Genomic DNA, 16,644 nt, shown 5'->3' on the forward strand with positions numbered 1-16,644 from the left:
CAGTGACCAAGGGCCCACTGTATCCCTGCACTTCTTGACATGAAGATGCTGAGCCTCCTGTCGGGGGAACATTCAGTATGCTCCCCCCAAGTGTACAAGAGGTGTCACAGTAATGACCTCCTTTCAGCTCAGTCTTTGTAAGCTCCATGTTCTTCAGCACTGTCATCTTTCATGGTGCTTTCTTCACTCAGGACAAGGAGGGGCTCACTGCTCCCCAGATGCTGTGAGCTAAACAATGTTGTTCTGCAAGCCACAGTGAAGCCCTGCAGCCCTTCTCTTTCTCTTTGGTCTAACACAGAGAACTGGGCAGATGGAGCCTCTGTATCCCCAGAAGAGCCCTCAGCCCTGGAAGAAATATCAGGGAGCAACAGGAGCAGCCGCTGTCCCTGGATGGTCACAGCACCAACTGTCACTGTCCTCACACACAGGTAAACATCCCAATGGTAAAGCACACACAGAAAACAAAGAAGTGCACTTAAGGCTCGGCCTGCCCCCTCCTATCCATGCAGGCCCATACTCTCTTCCAGGACAGCCCAGACTCTGGGGACAGCGAGCCGAGCTGAGCTGTCAGGCCACTGCACTGGTGTGGTGACAGCTCCAGTGACTCGCTCTGGAGCAGCTGACATCTTCAGGTCCTTTAGGTCCCTAGAAGGAAAGCCATGAACATGGGAAATAGGAATTGGAGTTCAGGAAGCAGCAAGTTTATTTCAGCTACTAGTTTATTTCAGTCAGTGTGTGATTACTACAGTGAAATCCTGGAGGCAGTCACTATAGAGAGAGGAAAACTTGATAAGGGGAGAAGTCCCCTCCACCTCCTGTTCCTGCAGGATGAGTAATCAGACGCTGGGTCCCCACTGAAGATCTCCCTCTCAGCACACAGGTGCTATTGTGGACCGCGAGGTATTTCTGGAGTCTGGGATAACTCTCGTAAGTAAACACCCATTTAAAAACAGCCCAAGAGTGACAGTACAGAGGAGGCTCTCCAAAAGTGAGTGTCCTGATTGGAGTCCAGCTTCTGAGGCCATGAAAGACGGAGCCTAGGTGCTTCCTCTGATGAGTGGGCTCTAGCCCTGTGGGTAGGTCTGAGACTAAGGAGAACTCAGAGCTAGGCTGATATTCTCCACAGAGCTTTGGATCCTTAGCCTGCGGAAGCCAGAGCCTGGCCAAGGGAGGAGCTCTGTCCCCACTGGGTGTGTCTACAGAGCTGGGGACAAGAGACTACAGAATGGCATTTTCCACTTCAGTTCATCTGCGTGTCCTACAGCACTAGAGTCTCCTTGGCATAGATGGGGCAGTCAGAGTAGGCCAAATGAAGTGCACCATGCCTGTTCTGCTCTGCCTAGGTCAGGGCTGGGAGGAGAAAGGCACCAGGCTAGGGTAGAGAGGGGGATCATGTGAGGTATGAGATGGAACCTCTTCCAGGGCGGAGTCTGCACATGGTGCAGCAAGGACCCATAGGTGAGTCCTCCCCAGCACTCTGTGTCCCACCCCAGCTTCACCTCCTGGCCTTCAGCTGGTTCAACAGAGGCTTAGGCTGAGGTTTAGTAACAGGGAGATGCCTTGGAATGATCTAGAGGAAAAAGAAGGTCCTGGATTCAGGTTCTGATTTCCTTGCAGTGACCTTCCCAAAACACTCTCTCTGGGCCCTTCGAGGCTCTGTGATCCTCTGGGGGAGTTCTGTGAGTCTTTGGTGTCAAGGGACCCTAGGATTCCAGAACTGTATTCTGAACAGAGAAGGAAGATCAAAGTCCTTGGAAAAACCAAATCTACTTGGAAACAAGGCCAAGTTCTCCATCCTATCTATTGATGCAGGGCGATACCACAGCTACTATCACAGCCATGCTGGCTGGTTAGAGCCCAGTGATGCCCTGGCACTGGTGGTGACAGGTGAGAGGACACTCAGGGTCCAAGCCCAATCCTCTTGCCTCAGGAAGGGGTCTACTCTCAGGGGGTCCCGTTCTCACAACCAAGCCTTGGGGACACTGTGGGGGGACACTGCGGGAGGTGTGGGACCATTTCACATGCTACTTCCTTCTCTCCTAAGAATCTACAGAAAATCCAGTCTATCAGCCCTGCCCAGGCCTGTGGTGAAAACAGGAGCCAATGTAACCCTCCAATGTGTCACAGGACAACTATGTGACAGGTTCATTATGACTAAGGAAGGAGAAGCCAAGCTGTCTTGGAACCTAGAATCCTGATGTCTTCCCAATGAACAGTTCTGGACCCTGTTCCCAGTAGGCCCAGTGATACTTGGTCCCAGGTGGTCATTTAGATGCTACAGCTATGACAAGGAATTTCCCCATGTGTGGTCCATACTCTCTGCTCAAAATGTTACTCAGACCCTTAAACGAGGGGCCATCTTTTTTGCAGTTGGAGTGAGGATGATCTGGGAATTCCAGTCAGGAAGGGTCCTTCCTCTAAGACAACAGGGCTTCTTCGAGGTGAGCTCACCCCAGCCCTTTGATTTGAATTTTAAAATTGCCACATGGTCAGGGGAAGGTGTTGGAGCAGCCTCGGGGTTCATTTTGGACAGTGAGCAGTGGCAGGGTGCTCAGGGACATGCTTTGACATCACATTTTCCTATTTTCATTGGCAGAATCATGTACTCTCAGTCCCCCATGCTCAGGGTCCAGAGTGCTCTGGGAATCCCATCTCCCCACCCTCTGCTCCCAGCTCCACAGTAGGTGAGTCGTGGGCTCCATCTCAAACATCCTATGTCCAGGCTGCCTGGAGACTCTCTGCCCATCTCAGCTCTTCTCACAGCCTCAACTCCTCTTGTGTCCAGAGACCTGCACTTCAAGTGGAGGTGTGGACAGGACCTGGGCAGGACAGTGTCTTCTCTGGTCATTGATTTTCTTCTGTATGCATTTCCTGGGTGGGAAAAGCAGTGCCATGTTGCTGGACTCTAAGAGTTTGTGGTGATGAATATAAACCCCGCACAGAGCAGGGTCATCAATTAAGCAAATCACTTCATGATCTAGATGTCACTCATGGCCATGGTCTGAGAAGGAACCTGAAAGTTGTGGTTGCGATCTCGGTGACTTTTCTCATCCTGCTCAACGTCCTTGTGCTCTTGCAATTCCAGCATCAGGACCACTGCAGGAAGGCAGGTGAGGAGGGAGAGGATAACCCGGACCGCACCTAGGGAGGTATCAGCAGCTGGGCTGAAGACCCCAAAATCTAGAGAATCCCAGGTCTGACACCAATGATGATAAGTCTTAGTAGATGCAACAAGGGCTCCACGTGGGTGTCACAGGCCTGCCTCCTTCTCATCACCAGGACCTGGCTCTGCTGGGCAACTACCCAGAGGACTCCCACAGCCACCAGGTAAATCATCTTCCTTCCACGCATCGCCTCTCACCCCACAGTTCCCAATTCTCTCCGACCGAGTGGTTTCCTTGCTTAAATCTGTGCCCCCTGAGCTCCCTGAGGGCAAGGACCCTCTTCTGTGTCTCCCCCCTGCACCTCACCAAGCTCCCTACAGGCTGCTGCCCACGGAGTGAGGAGCAATGTGCTGCAGCTTGATCTCTCCCTGCTGTCTCCACAGCCAGCCCCACAGAAAGCACTGCCTCCTTGGGGGTTCATTGTCTGTGAGGCTGGTAGTGTGGCTGACTCCCACCGCTAACAAGCAGTCTTGTTCTCAGAGCCACCAAGCAGTCTTGTTTTCAGAGCATACCAGAGCAGGGGACAGACAAACAGTGATGACAGAGCACAGGCCAGTCACGAAGACCCAGGCAGTGCACAGTGCTGTGAGCCACACAGGGCAGGGAAGGTTGAGTGCCTGTGGGAAGAGAAGGAAAGGCTCTAGGGAACAGTGCAGAGAGGACCCTCTGAGCACGTGTGTCATCAGAGACCTGAACACATGGCTGGCCTGAGATGGCCTGGAAACAGGAAGAAGCATTCCTGAAAGGGAACAAGATCTGTGAGGTCAAATGGGGACATGGTGCCTTGTCCAGGAGCAGACTGAGGCCCAGTGTCACTTGAGGTTCGGGATAAAGGACAAATGCAGAGCTCAGAGGGTTCAGTCCCATGGGTCTCTGGGCTCTGATGGGCCTCGTGAAGCCAATGAAGTTTGCTCAGTGAGTTTGCTCTTAGTTGACTGCCATCACAGTGTTCACTCTGGAGTTCCTGTGGGACCCAGTGATGGTGCAGAACAAATTCAAGGTACAACCTTTGTCACTGTCTCCCTGTGCTTGAGGACCCCAAGAAGTGACCTACACTCAGGGGCAGCTTTCCAGGCAGGGATGTGGTGAGGTCACCCCTGCTTCCCCCATGTCAAACTCATTCCAGGACCTGAGTGACAGTTCCCCAGGAGACAGGCAGAGGACAGGAAATTGGGTGCCATCTACTGCAGGTCCCCCAGCTTTCCCAGGCTACACCCTCATTCCAGTCCCCACCCTCTTTCCCTCCAGGCAGCTGACTCTGAAGGCAACCAGGGAGTGACCTATGCTCAGCTGAACAGCTTCAAGCTCAAAGAGGAGCCAACCACAACCTTTTCCTCCCAGAAAGAGAAGTTCCCAGCTGTGCCCAGTGTGTATGCCTGCCTGCCTGTCCATCAGAACAAGAGAGACTTTAGACCCCAAAGTGCAAGAATTGGCACATAAAGGCCTCAGAGGGACAGGAGCAACCCCATGCACACTCAGCTAAGGACTGTGGGCAGGCTGGGCCCCAGTGCGGGACCCTGAGTTGTTGTAGAGGTTGCCTGACTGTGAAATCCAAGGCAGCTACATTAATACATCTGAATATTTAACAAGTTAGTTTTTCAAATAACTAAGACTCAGTGAAGGACATTACAAACTCTTCAAATTTATCATAAGATTAAAAATATGCATCAAGGTCATGAAGTATCTGTACTTTATAGTAAATGAAAACCTAAATAAACCGAAATAGAAAAACAAAAAATTCTATGTTTTCCAGGTGCAGGAAAATTGCATTAATTTTGACAAAGTAAGAAAGTAGGAAATAATGACCATAGCAACCATCAGTAATTTAAATTAAAACTATATATGTATGTGTGTGTATATATATATATATATATATATGGCCTTAAAAGCTAATAAAGTTTATGAAACCCAGAGAACATCTCAAAGGAAAACAAAGTTCACAAAAGAAATACAGAAGGAAGGCATCTCAGCTTGCCACCAGAAACTCTTCCTCACAGCAAACACACAACCTGGAGTCTAAAAATATGAGCAAGTTAGGGTTCACCCAAGAATCAGGGCTGTATGAGTCATTTAGGTCATCAGTGTATTTTACTGCATTTACAGGAAAAAGGATAAATGTGTTCACCTGGGCAGATGAAGAAAACCAGTCTATGGAAAGCCAGCAGGTGTTCATTGAAAGAGTTTTGGCCTAGACAGAACACTGTAGCCAGTAAAGCCAAGGAGCTCCTAACTCCCCCACCCCTAGGAATTTACCTATGGCACCAAACAAAGACCAATGGGCTACCTGTGCATCCCTAATGCCCCCTTAGGTTCCACCTTAAATCAAGGCTACTTATATGCCTCCACTGCACGTGTTCCACAGAAAGATCGCTGGCCCTGGGGTGAGATGTCGTGCCCCAGGGGATCAGGGGTGTTTCTCCCCTCATTCTCAAAAATAAAAGATGGTAGCAGGGCCAGCACTGCAGCAGAAGCCAGACTTAAACCTTTTCCCAGTCTATCTGCACTGCTAAACTCATAAACACCCTGTTAGTTATATTTAACTCCTGCATACTGACTTAATTCTACAGATACCTTCTACTGTAGTCCAGATCCCACAACAAAAAGGCAAAACTTGACCTTCAAACCTCATAGAGATTTTAACATGACTTTTCATATTTTCAACAACAGAAATAACACTTGTGACACTTGGAGTTCTGAGACAGGTAAACCAACACAAGGTGGAGCTGCCTGGGCTCCCCCATGGACCATGCTCAAATGCAGCAGAAGACATTGGGCAAGAGAGTGCCCCATCCTGGCATTCTTTGAGACCTTACTCCAGGGCTACTAGACTGTCCTAGCCATCAGAGAGTGGGTAAGCCATTCTAACTTCTAGCCCTCAAAGGAAATGTCAACACTGCCAGATTCATTGCTGAAACTTGCTGCCAAAGACTCACAGAGCTCAGGGCCAATGACAACTCCCTTTAAGGTGTCTGTCTCAGAGTCCAAGTCCCACTAAAAGTCTCAAGTAAGACATTCTCTATACTTGTGGACATAGAGGCCATATGCATGGAGTTCTTCCTGAGTTTTCAGGCTGCTATAGTAAGTCCTCAATCTCTATGATGGGGTATTGGTGGTCAACCTATGCCATTTACAAACAGGGCCTATTTCATACAGGTCCCAGTCCTAAATCTTAAAATGCCTTTTATTCCCTTGTGTTTATACAGGCTAACCCAGACACTGAGGTCTCAAGAGCTTACACCTGTTATCACTAGTAAAACTCTCCTCAGTGATATAAGACCACCTCTGTCCTTTCTTATTCACCAATTTCTCAGGCAACCTCATCAAGACTGACAGATACATTTTGTTTTCTCACTTTGTTTATACTTTTTCAGGATATATGAGAGCCTTTCCCACAACCAGGGAAACTGCTGATATACTTGCTAAAGTTCTGTTACAGCAAATCATTCCAAGGACTACAACCAGGTTACAGTGACCCATACCTGATATTCTTGGCAACCTCAACAGTGATCAAAGTTGCTAGACTGCCATTCTGGTTTCGCCTCACTCAGGCCCTAGATCTAACCATCCTATTGCCTACTCATCTCTGCCTTACCAAGACCTCATAGCCATGACTCTCAGGCTGTCAGGTTTTGTTATCCAATTTGGTTTCTAATTTCTTATTCTTTTTACAGCAGGACTCTTAACAGTATTTCCTAAAGACTGCAACATCATTCATACCAGAGACAAGCCTTACCTACATATCCTTTTAACTTTTACCCTTTCAGATGGGGAAGTAATCACCTCTCATAATTTCACTCCTCCTAACCCCATGTTTAATTTTCAGAATTCTGCCTTACCGTGGAAATGTTTCTACCTCAGCATGGTCCTGATATAATGACATATCTAAATCAAAGGCACCTCCCCTTATACCTCACCTGGGTCCTTAAATATGACAGTGCCATATCTCCTCATAACATCTTGTCTCTTTGTTTTTCCAGTCTAACATATGTACATTCATCAGTGAAGTTGTCCTGGCTAAAATATCTGACACCAGCTTCTACCTGGGCATCAACTATTGACTCCCCTAGACCCCAGTACAGTGCTCTCTGCCAGCAGGAAGCAGTTAAAGAGAGAAATATTTGCCCCTTTTCATAATAATAATCATAAGATGGGATATGAAAGAGTTTTGGCCCAGACAGGACACTGTAGCCAGTAAAGCCAAGGAGCTCCTATCTCCCCCACCCCTAGGAATTTACCTATGGCACCAAATAAAGACCAGTGGGCTATCTGTGCATCCCTAATGCCCCCTTAGGTTCCACTCCAAACCGAGGCTACTTATATGCCTCCACTCCACTTGTTCCACCGAGAGATCACCAACCCTTGGGGAAGATGCCATGCCCCAGGGGATCGGGGTGTCTCTCCCTGCATTTTCAAAATAAAGGTCATTTATATTTCATACTTCTTATCTTTTCAGCCACCACCGGTCCCCCACAGTTCTATCATTAACAATTTCAAATATTAGGAAAAGTGATCTATTGAATTGGATGGAAATTTACACAGCACCTGGAAGAAGCTTCCTACTTACAGAGAAACTTCATATCTTTACCCCACAAATTAGGAAGGAGAGAAGGAACTTTGTCACTGGGCTCCTGTTCAACATTTCTCTGGAGGGCCAAGCAAGGATTGAAGGCAAGATGAGGACAGCAAACAGCAATGACACTGAGGACAGAAAAGCTAAAGAAGGGGCTGTGACTCTTAAAAATGATAAGAGTCATCATATGAAGGCAGCTTGATTCTGTTCCTATAAAACAGAAATTTATTAAGAGGAAGATAATAAACATATCAAAATAAAACTTTTGCAAAATGAAAATTAATGTCTCCAGATATTTGTGGATACCGGGAACGCAGATAGACCTGAATCAACATGGGGAACAAAGGAGCCCTCAGCCTGTGCTCCCAGGAAATCCAGGCGGTGAGAACGCACACACCGTGATGTGTTAGGAAGTGTTTCCGGGGTGGGACGGAGAGCCTCGGGATGGATTAGGAAAACAGAAGGGAAAGTTAGACTCAGAGGAGGCAGAGTGTCACCCAACTCCCAGGAGGTAATCTAGGACAGTTTCTCAGAGGACAATGACAGATGGACAGTTCACCTCCAGTAGTGTCCCCAGCAGGGCATTCATGTGCAGGACACAGGGACCTCACTGTAGACTGGCCTTGCCTGTGATACTGGGTATGTGGGGCTCAGGAGGACTCCTCTCAGGGTGGATGGCTCTATTACTAGGGCAGAGCATCTTGAGCTCCTGCCATGGCCACCTCTCAGGGAAGTGAGAAATGGACAGTTCAGTTCCTGTGGTGTCTATGAGAGCAGGACATAGGGACCTCATTGCTACCAAACCATGCAGGTGCTGTCAGGTGCGTGGAACCTGGGAGGAGTGGTGACAGGTGGACGGCTCCATTCTGATGGCAGAGCAGGGAAGGTTCCTGGTACAGTGCCCTTGTATGATGTTTTCAGCTTTCCCATCATGGTCTTTCCCTGGAGAGATCTTTCCTGTACTGCAGGGTGCCACTCCAGGTAAGAGAGATCTCCATGCCCAGCTCCAGTGATAACACTGTGGTCTCCATCTGCTCCTCAGCCCATCCACTGGCACCATGTGTGCAGGAAGCAGAGGTGACCCTGGGAATGTTGAGGGCCCATGGCTCCTGCTGTGAGATGTTCCTGAACCAGGGCTGCATTTGCACTGTGAGGCTTTCTAACAGGTAACAATATATGTCCACTCAGTTCCATTTTACACTGATCACCTAAGAGCCAGTGTGCACCAAACCTCAAAAAAACCCTAGAGTCCTCTTTGACTCAGCATGAGGATCACCCATAGGACCCAGTGCAGGTGCCAGCAAAGTACCATACTTTGTGCCTGGTGAGGATGGGCAGTTTGCTCCTTTATTAAGAATCACACACATTTTTATTGCAGGGTCTTTTGACCTGATGGAAGGTGAGGTTTAAATTAGATGGATTATGGTCACTGTCCAATGAAGGAGCTGATATTAACTTTTTCCTCAGGACACATAGACCATCTGCACAGTGAGTGATCCTGAGTCCACTTTAGGAGCACTGTGCTCCATTCACTATCAACACTGATCCTAGCAATCATGTGTCCTTAGGCCTCATTTCATGCTGGGTTCAGTAATGAGCCCACCTGATTGCAGTGGGTGAGCTCTATCACTTGTCCTGAACCTGCACAACACAACTTCAGGTCTGAGTAATGACCCCTAAAGCCTCATTCACTCATAAGTGCAACTTTGGGGAGGAGCCTGGATCATGTGACTGGATCAGAGCTGTCTGACACCTGAATCCTCCTCCAATGAGTTTACAGTTAAAGTGTGGTGCTGGCAGGTGAAACTCGTTGGGAAGAGGTGGTCACCGTGAGCATGGGCTGGAAGCTCTTATCCTCCACAATCCCTTCACCCAGCTCACTGCTTCCTGCCCGCCACACTATGGACTCTTTCTCCTCTCCCACACCACAGAGCCCATAAGCCAGCCAAATAGAGACTGAAAACTCTACAAGCTGAGCCAAAATAACACTTTCCTCCTTTAAATTGTGGGTGCCTGGAACTTTGTCACAGAAACAGGACAGCAACTAAGACAAGGAGAGGTCAGCAAATCTTCCTTATTGGATCTGATGCCTGTGTTGAGTATGGAATGACTGAGCTCATAGTACCTCTGTCTGAGGACTGAGAATGTCTGGTTCATCTGCATGAAATATTTCATGTCCTGTTCTCAGGTCAGAGCAACCAGCTGCCCATCAACTCACAGGGAAAAGGAGCACGGGGCCATGTGATACAGGGTGAAGGCTAGATGGGGGGCTATGCCCAGTGCAGCAGTGGGTGCTGATGGGCTGGACGTGGGAAAGTCCCCTCAGAAATTCTGGGAAAAGGAGCTGGGATAGCACTGCAGTTTGGGTGTGTTTCCTGGCGTAATGGATGCAGGTGTAGAGGATATAACCACAGATGTTACAGATACAGAAAATTTTGGTGTTAAACAGCCACCAGATGCTGCCTATTGGCTGGTGGAACCCACAGCCTCAGAAGCAAAGGGGAGCACAGTAAGTGGCCTCCATTACTCTTGAAATCACATAGGAAATGTGCAAGTCCTGGGCCTGACCTTAGGGGATGCTAGATTAGAAAGCTTTCCCAGTGGGGAGACCCACACCACTAATAATAAGAAATTACACTTGCTTTGCTTCCTTATCACTGCAGATCTGTAGGTGAGGGAAATGTTTAGTGCAATCCTCTGTCCTGGGCTATTTACTTTCATGATCAGGATTTGGAGCTGAGGTGGCTCACCAGGCCCCATGTCTGGATCTCTGCACAGATGGGTGCTGTGGGCTGAGTTCCTGTCCTCAGCTGTGGTCCCTGTGAATGTGAGCTCGTGTCATAAAGGAAAGCACAGTGTTTATTAGTAATTGAGAAATACACATTCTTCTTGAGAATACACATTCTTCTCAGTAGTACATGGGTCATTATCTAAAATAGACCACATATTAATTCACAGAACATATTTAAATAAATGCAAAAGGATTGAAATTATTCTTTGCATGCTATCGGACCATAGCGCCATGAAATTAGTAATTAACAATAAAAGATACTGCAAGAATCCCACAAACACATGTAAACTGAATAACACACTCCTGAGTAATCAGTGGGTAACAGAGGAAATTAAAAAAGAAATTAAGCAATACCTACAAACAAATGAATATACAGATACAACTTACCGGAATCTATGGGATGCAATGAAAGCCATCCTCAGAGGAAAATTTATTGCATTGAGCTCCCACATCAGGAAAACAGAACGAATACAAATAAATAACATAATGCTACACATCAAAGAGCTAGAAAAAGAAGAGCAAGTCAATCCCAAAGCCAAAAAAAGAGAGGAAATTATAAAAATCAGAGCAGAAATCAACACAATAGAGACTAAGAAAACAATCCAAGGAATCAACCAATCAAAAAGTTGGTTCTTGGAAAGAATAAATAAAATCAATAAGACTCTAGCCAACCTTATTAAAAGAAGGGAAGAAAGAGCTCAAATCCATGCAATAAGAAAGGAAAAGGGTTAAGCCACTACAGAGTCAATAGAAATACAGAAGATCATCAACACCTATTTCGAAAACCTCTACTCTCAAAGGTTTGATAACACAGAAGAAATAGACAGATTCTTAGAAACATATGAAGTACCAAAGCCAGATCAAGAGGATGTAAAGCTGCTGAATAACCCAATCTCTATCAATGAAATTGAACATGTAATTAATTCCTTACCTACAAAGAAGAGCCCAGGCCCAGATGGATTCACTGCAGAATTCTACAAGAAATAAAAACAAGACCTAATACCGACACTCCTCAAACTCTTCAATGAAATTGAAAGGGAAGCAATCCTTCCCAAGTCATTCGTGGAAGCAAATATTACTCTAGTACCAAAACCTGGGAAAGACCCAACCGAAAAAGAGAACTACAGACCAATCTCCCTAATGAAAACAGAGGCAAAAATCCTCAATAAAATATTGGCAAATAGGATGCAGCAAATCATCAAGAAGATTATACACCACGCAGGGATGGTTCAACATACGTAAATCAATAAAGCCAAAAGTAAGAATCACATGATCATTTCCATAGATGCAGAAAAAGCCCTCGATAAGGTCCAACATTCATTCATGATAAGACCTTTACAGAAAATTGGAATAGATGGTCTTTACCTCAATATAATAAACACTGTCTATGACAAACCAACAGCCAGTATCATACTAAATGGCCAAAAATTGAAAGCCTTTACTTTAAAATCAGGCACAAGACAAGGATGTCCTTTATCACCTCTCCTATTTAATATAGTACTGGAAGTACTAGCCAGAGCATTTAGACAAAGAGAGAAAAATAAAAGGGGTAAAGATAGGAAAAGAAGAAGTTAAATTGTCATTATTTGCAGATGACATGATACTCTACATAGAAGACCCCCTAAACTCCATTGAAAAACTCTTAGATATAATAAATAAATTCAGTAATGTAGCTGGGTACAAAATCAATGCTCAGAAATCAATAGCATTCTTATACACTACCAACAAAATCACAGAGAGAGAAATAAGAGAAGCCACACTCTTAACACTAGCAACCAAAAAATGAAATATTTAGGAATTACTCTTACAAAAGAAGTGAAAGACCTGTACAGGGAAAATTATAATACACTGAAAGAAGAAACTAAAGTTGATGTCAGAAAATTGAAAGACATCCCATGTTCATGGATAGGAAGAATAAACATTGTGAAAATGGCCATTCTCCCAAAACTGTTATACAGATTCAATGCAATCCCAATAAAAATACCATCAACATACCTTATAGATCTAGAGAAATCACTCCTAAATTTCATCTGGAGCCAGAAGAGACCTAGAATCGCAAAGGCAATTCTAAGCAGCAAAGACAAAGCAGGGGGCATCACAATCCCTGACTTGAAGTTATACTACAAAGCAACAGTAGTAAAATCAACATGGTACTGGAATCAAAACAGAGCAGAGGATCAATGGAATAGATTAGAAGATACAACCACAACTACAAACACACTCAACCACCTTATCTTCGATGAAGGAGCCAAGCAGGTTCACTGGAAGAACGACAGTCTTTTTAATAAATGGTGTTGGAAAAACTGCCTCTACATTTGCCAAAAATTAAAACTCGACCCAAGCCTATCACCATGTACTAAATTAAAATCTAAATGGATTAAAGATCTGAATATTAAAACTGAAACACTAAATCTATTGGAAGACAAATTAGGTAGAAACCCTGAAGACATAGGGGTAGGTAGAGTATTCATGAACAGGACTCAAACTGCATGGGAAATACTTTCCAGAATCAATAACTTGGACTACCTCTTATTAAAAAGTTTCTGTAAGTAAAAAAAAATCTCCAGCATAGTGAAAAGAAAACCCACAAATTGGGAAAAGATCTTAGTGAACTCCCCCTCAGACAGAGGACTTTTGTCTAAAATATATAAAGAATTAAAAACAATCAGACCCCCAAAATTTAAAGACCCAATCCAAAAATGCATCTGAGATGAATACACACTTCTCAGAGGAAGAAATACAATGGCAAATAAATACATGAAAAAATGTTCATCATCATTGGTTATTAGGGAAATGCAAATTAAAACCACACTGGGATTCCATCTCACCCCTGAAAGGATGGCCAGGATCAAGAAAACCAACAACAACCAGTGCTGGAGAGGCTGTGGGGGAAAAGGAACTCTCCTACACTGTTGGTGGGAGTGTAGATTGGTACAACCTTTGTGGAGGTCATTCTGGAGATTTCTCAAAAAGCTGGGAATGGAAGTCCCATTTGTTACAGCTATTCCACTACTAGGCATCTTCCCAGAAGAACTGAAAGCATCATACCAAAATGATATATGTGCACCTATGTTTATAGCAGCACAATTTGTAACTGCCAGATCTTGGAAACAACCCAAATGTCCATCAACCAAGGAATGGATAAAAAAGCTGTGGTACTTCTATACAATGGAGTACTACTCAGCTATAAAGAAGGATCACATTGAGGTATTTATCAACAAATGGGCGCAGCTTGAAACCATCTTCATAAGTGAACTGAATCAAACTCGCATCTGTGAACTCCAAATAGTTTCCCTAGTGTAGGAAAAGGATCAAATATATAAAAGTATGTGATAACCATGATTCCCCATTATATAGCCTTGAAGCCTTATAAAATCTTCACTCATTAATTGGAATGGCTTTATTCTGGGCTGTTTGATATTATGGCCGGTGATGCAATGAACAGCTACTTTGAAGAAAATAAGACATAACAGCTAGTGCCGATTTAATACCATCTTGTCTTAAAGCTGCACCAAACTATGGTTCTTCTGTCTCCATTGATTTTATCATGTTGTAACTTGCTGTATTTTATCGTATGTGGTAATATAAACAAAAATTGTTATAGGCAAAGAGATAATATTGAAACCATTGATCATTTTTTCTGTTACCTGGTTCTAAATACTCTACAATACTTTCATCTACTTGAATGGTGTTACACAGTCTTGATATGTTTGATGCTATACATATGAAGTTATATTCAAATATTTCAAAGAAAAAACACTATGGTAACTACTATTAAGTCGGGTTATTTGGTGGTGAAGCACTAGGTTGCTGAAAGTGTCATGCTTTAACCTGTATTGTTATGTTGTTATGCCCCCTTTTATCTCATCCTCTCCCTTATTCATTAAAAAATTATTTAATTTTTAAAAAAAAATATCAACCAATAAAAAATGCTGCTGGGTCTGTAGGGAAAAAGAAACCCTTTACAACTGTTGGTTAGAGAGTAGACTAGTACAAACACTGTGGAAATCAGTGTGGAGATTCCTCAAAAAATTAGGATTAGATGTCCCATTCAACCCAAGTATCCCCTTCTGTGTATCTTCCCAGAAGGATTGAAAAACATCACACCACAGTGACATATGTGCAACCATAAAGTTCAAAATATACAATAGTCACTGTGAAATGGGAGGAAACTGTTCAGTAAAAAGAAGAAACTGAGATAGGGGAAAAGAGAAAAGATAGAAGGGAAAAGAAAAAATGCAAGTTAGTTATACCATTAGCGTCACTTAGTTTACTGAATAGGAAAGGTTGTGCTAATATTGATTGAAGAAATTTTTATGCCCATATTTTGTACTTGAGTGACTAAAGATAATGATGTGTAACTTATCAACAATTGTTACTTTTTCATTATTTTGTTGTGAAAATTTGTTTTACCTTTTCTTCTTAATATTAATAAATAAAGTAAAAACAAAAAAGAAAGTGACAACCAATGGGTTCTCCTTTTTTAAGCTGTGAACATGCCTCATCCTGGGGGTTGAAAATGGGAATGTCAACAATACACATGGACTTACACTTCTTAGGAGTGTCTGCGAAACTGTGGAATGTGTCTCCCTACCCAAGCCCAGTGCTGTGATGACCTGCACTTCACAGAAAAATCTGCAGATGAGGAAGAGGTGAGGGAGTGACACTGGGTATGGAGAGGGCACACAGGTGTCTGATGGCCTGGAGCACACACTCAGGAAGGGGTCAGTTCAGACAGCATTGGAAAGAGAGCAGGGGGCAAGGAGAGAGATGCTTAGTAAATGAAAAGGAGACCCAGAGAGGGAGGGAGAGGGAGGAGAAGGGGAATAAAAGACTTAAAATGTGCTAAATACCTGCATCTACCTACATAGTGAATCAAACCATTATTTCATGCAAATTTGCACTAGTGAAATATTTTTTGAAGACAGCAAAAAAATAAAAACTATAAAAATGAAAGCATGGGTAGTGTTTCTCTGTCTCTGTCTCTCTGTCTCTTTGTCTCTCTCCCTCTCTCCCTCTTCCTCCTCCCCATCCCTGCTGCTGTGACCCTCTTTCCCTGACCTTTTGCTGTGCTGTTTCTGTCTCCCTGTGGCCCTATAGCAGTGGAGCTGGTGACTGTGCACTGCAGTCCCTGGAACAATCAGTGGAAATGAACCTTTCCTCCTCTAAGACTCCTCAGGTGTTTCCCACACCCACAGGAAGCTCACACAACTGCCTGACAGCGCTGGAGGGAGGTCTTCCCATTTAGACCAAAGGTACTGAACAACAGCACAGGGCCAGGATGTAGCTCAGTGAAAGGTACTTGTTCAACAGCATCCCTGATGCCCTGGGTGTGGTCAGTGAGAACTCACAAACAAAATGACCACAAAACTCAGCAGCATGAAAGCCTTTCACACTGCGGGCCTCATGGTGAAGGTGAGTATATAAGGAAATACAGAATACTGCGGCTCCCTCCCTGCGGGGTGTGAATCACATTAACTCTGGGGTGGAAGTTATACATGGCACAGCTGGGGTGGAGCTCACCTATACAGCACTTGTCTACTATGTGCAGGTCCCCAAGTTTCATTCACAGCACACCAGAAATATTTAAAAGATGAAACTACATCAACTATAGATGCTGGGCATTGTGGCACACATCTGTAATACCAGCTCTCAGGAGGCTGGTACAGGTGGATTATCCTGAATTCCTGACAACTTGGGGTACATAAGCAAATTCAAGGCCAGCCTGAGCTACACAGGGAGACTCTGCCTCAAAAATGAAACAAAACAGCTTTTTAAAAACTATAACTCTATGATATGTTAGTAGATAACTGATTTAAAGCACACCCATTAAGCAATGACACAATGTGTGGCGAGGAGTAACTGATAGACCCTTGGTATAGCCTTGAGGTGAACTCAGGAGAATAGAATGGGCAAGATAAAGAGCAGCGTGTCTTCTGCAAACCTCAAAGGAACCACAAAGTACAACTCCGGCATTTCAGAAAAACGCTGTAGGGATAAAAATTTTGGAAAGGGATTGGGATGTAGCTCAGTGTTGGAGCACTTTCCTAGGATGCCTCAGGCCTGAGTTCAATCCATGGCAATTAAGTTAAAGTAAAATAAAAGCACAAGCAGTAAAG

Source organism: Cavia porcellus, unplaced genomic scaffold, assembly GCF_034190915.1.
Source record: "Cavia porcellus strain 051 isolate PalLab524CR breed Dunkin Hartley unplaced genomic scaffold, mCavPor4.1 scaffold_7, whole genome shotgun sequence".
NCBI lineage: Eukaryota > Metazoa > Chordata > Mammalia > Rodentia > Caviidae > Cavia > Cavia porcellus.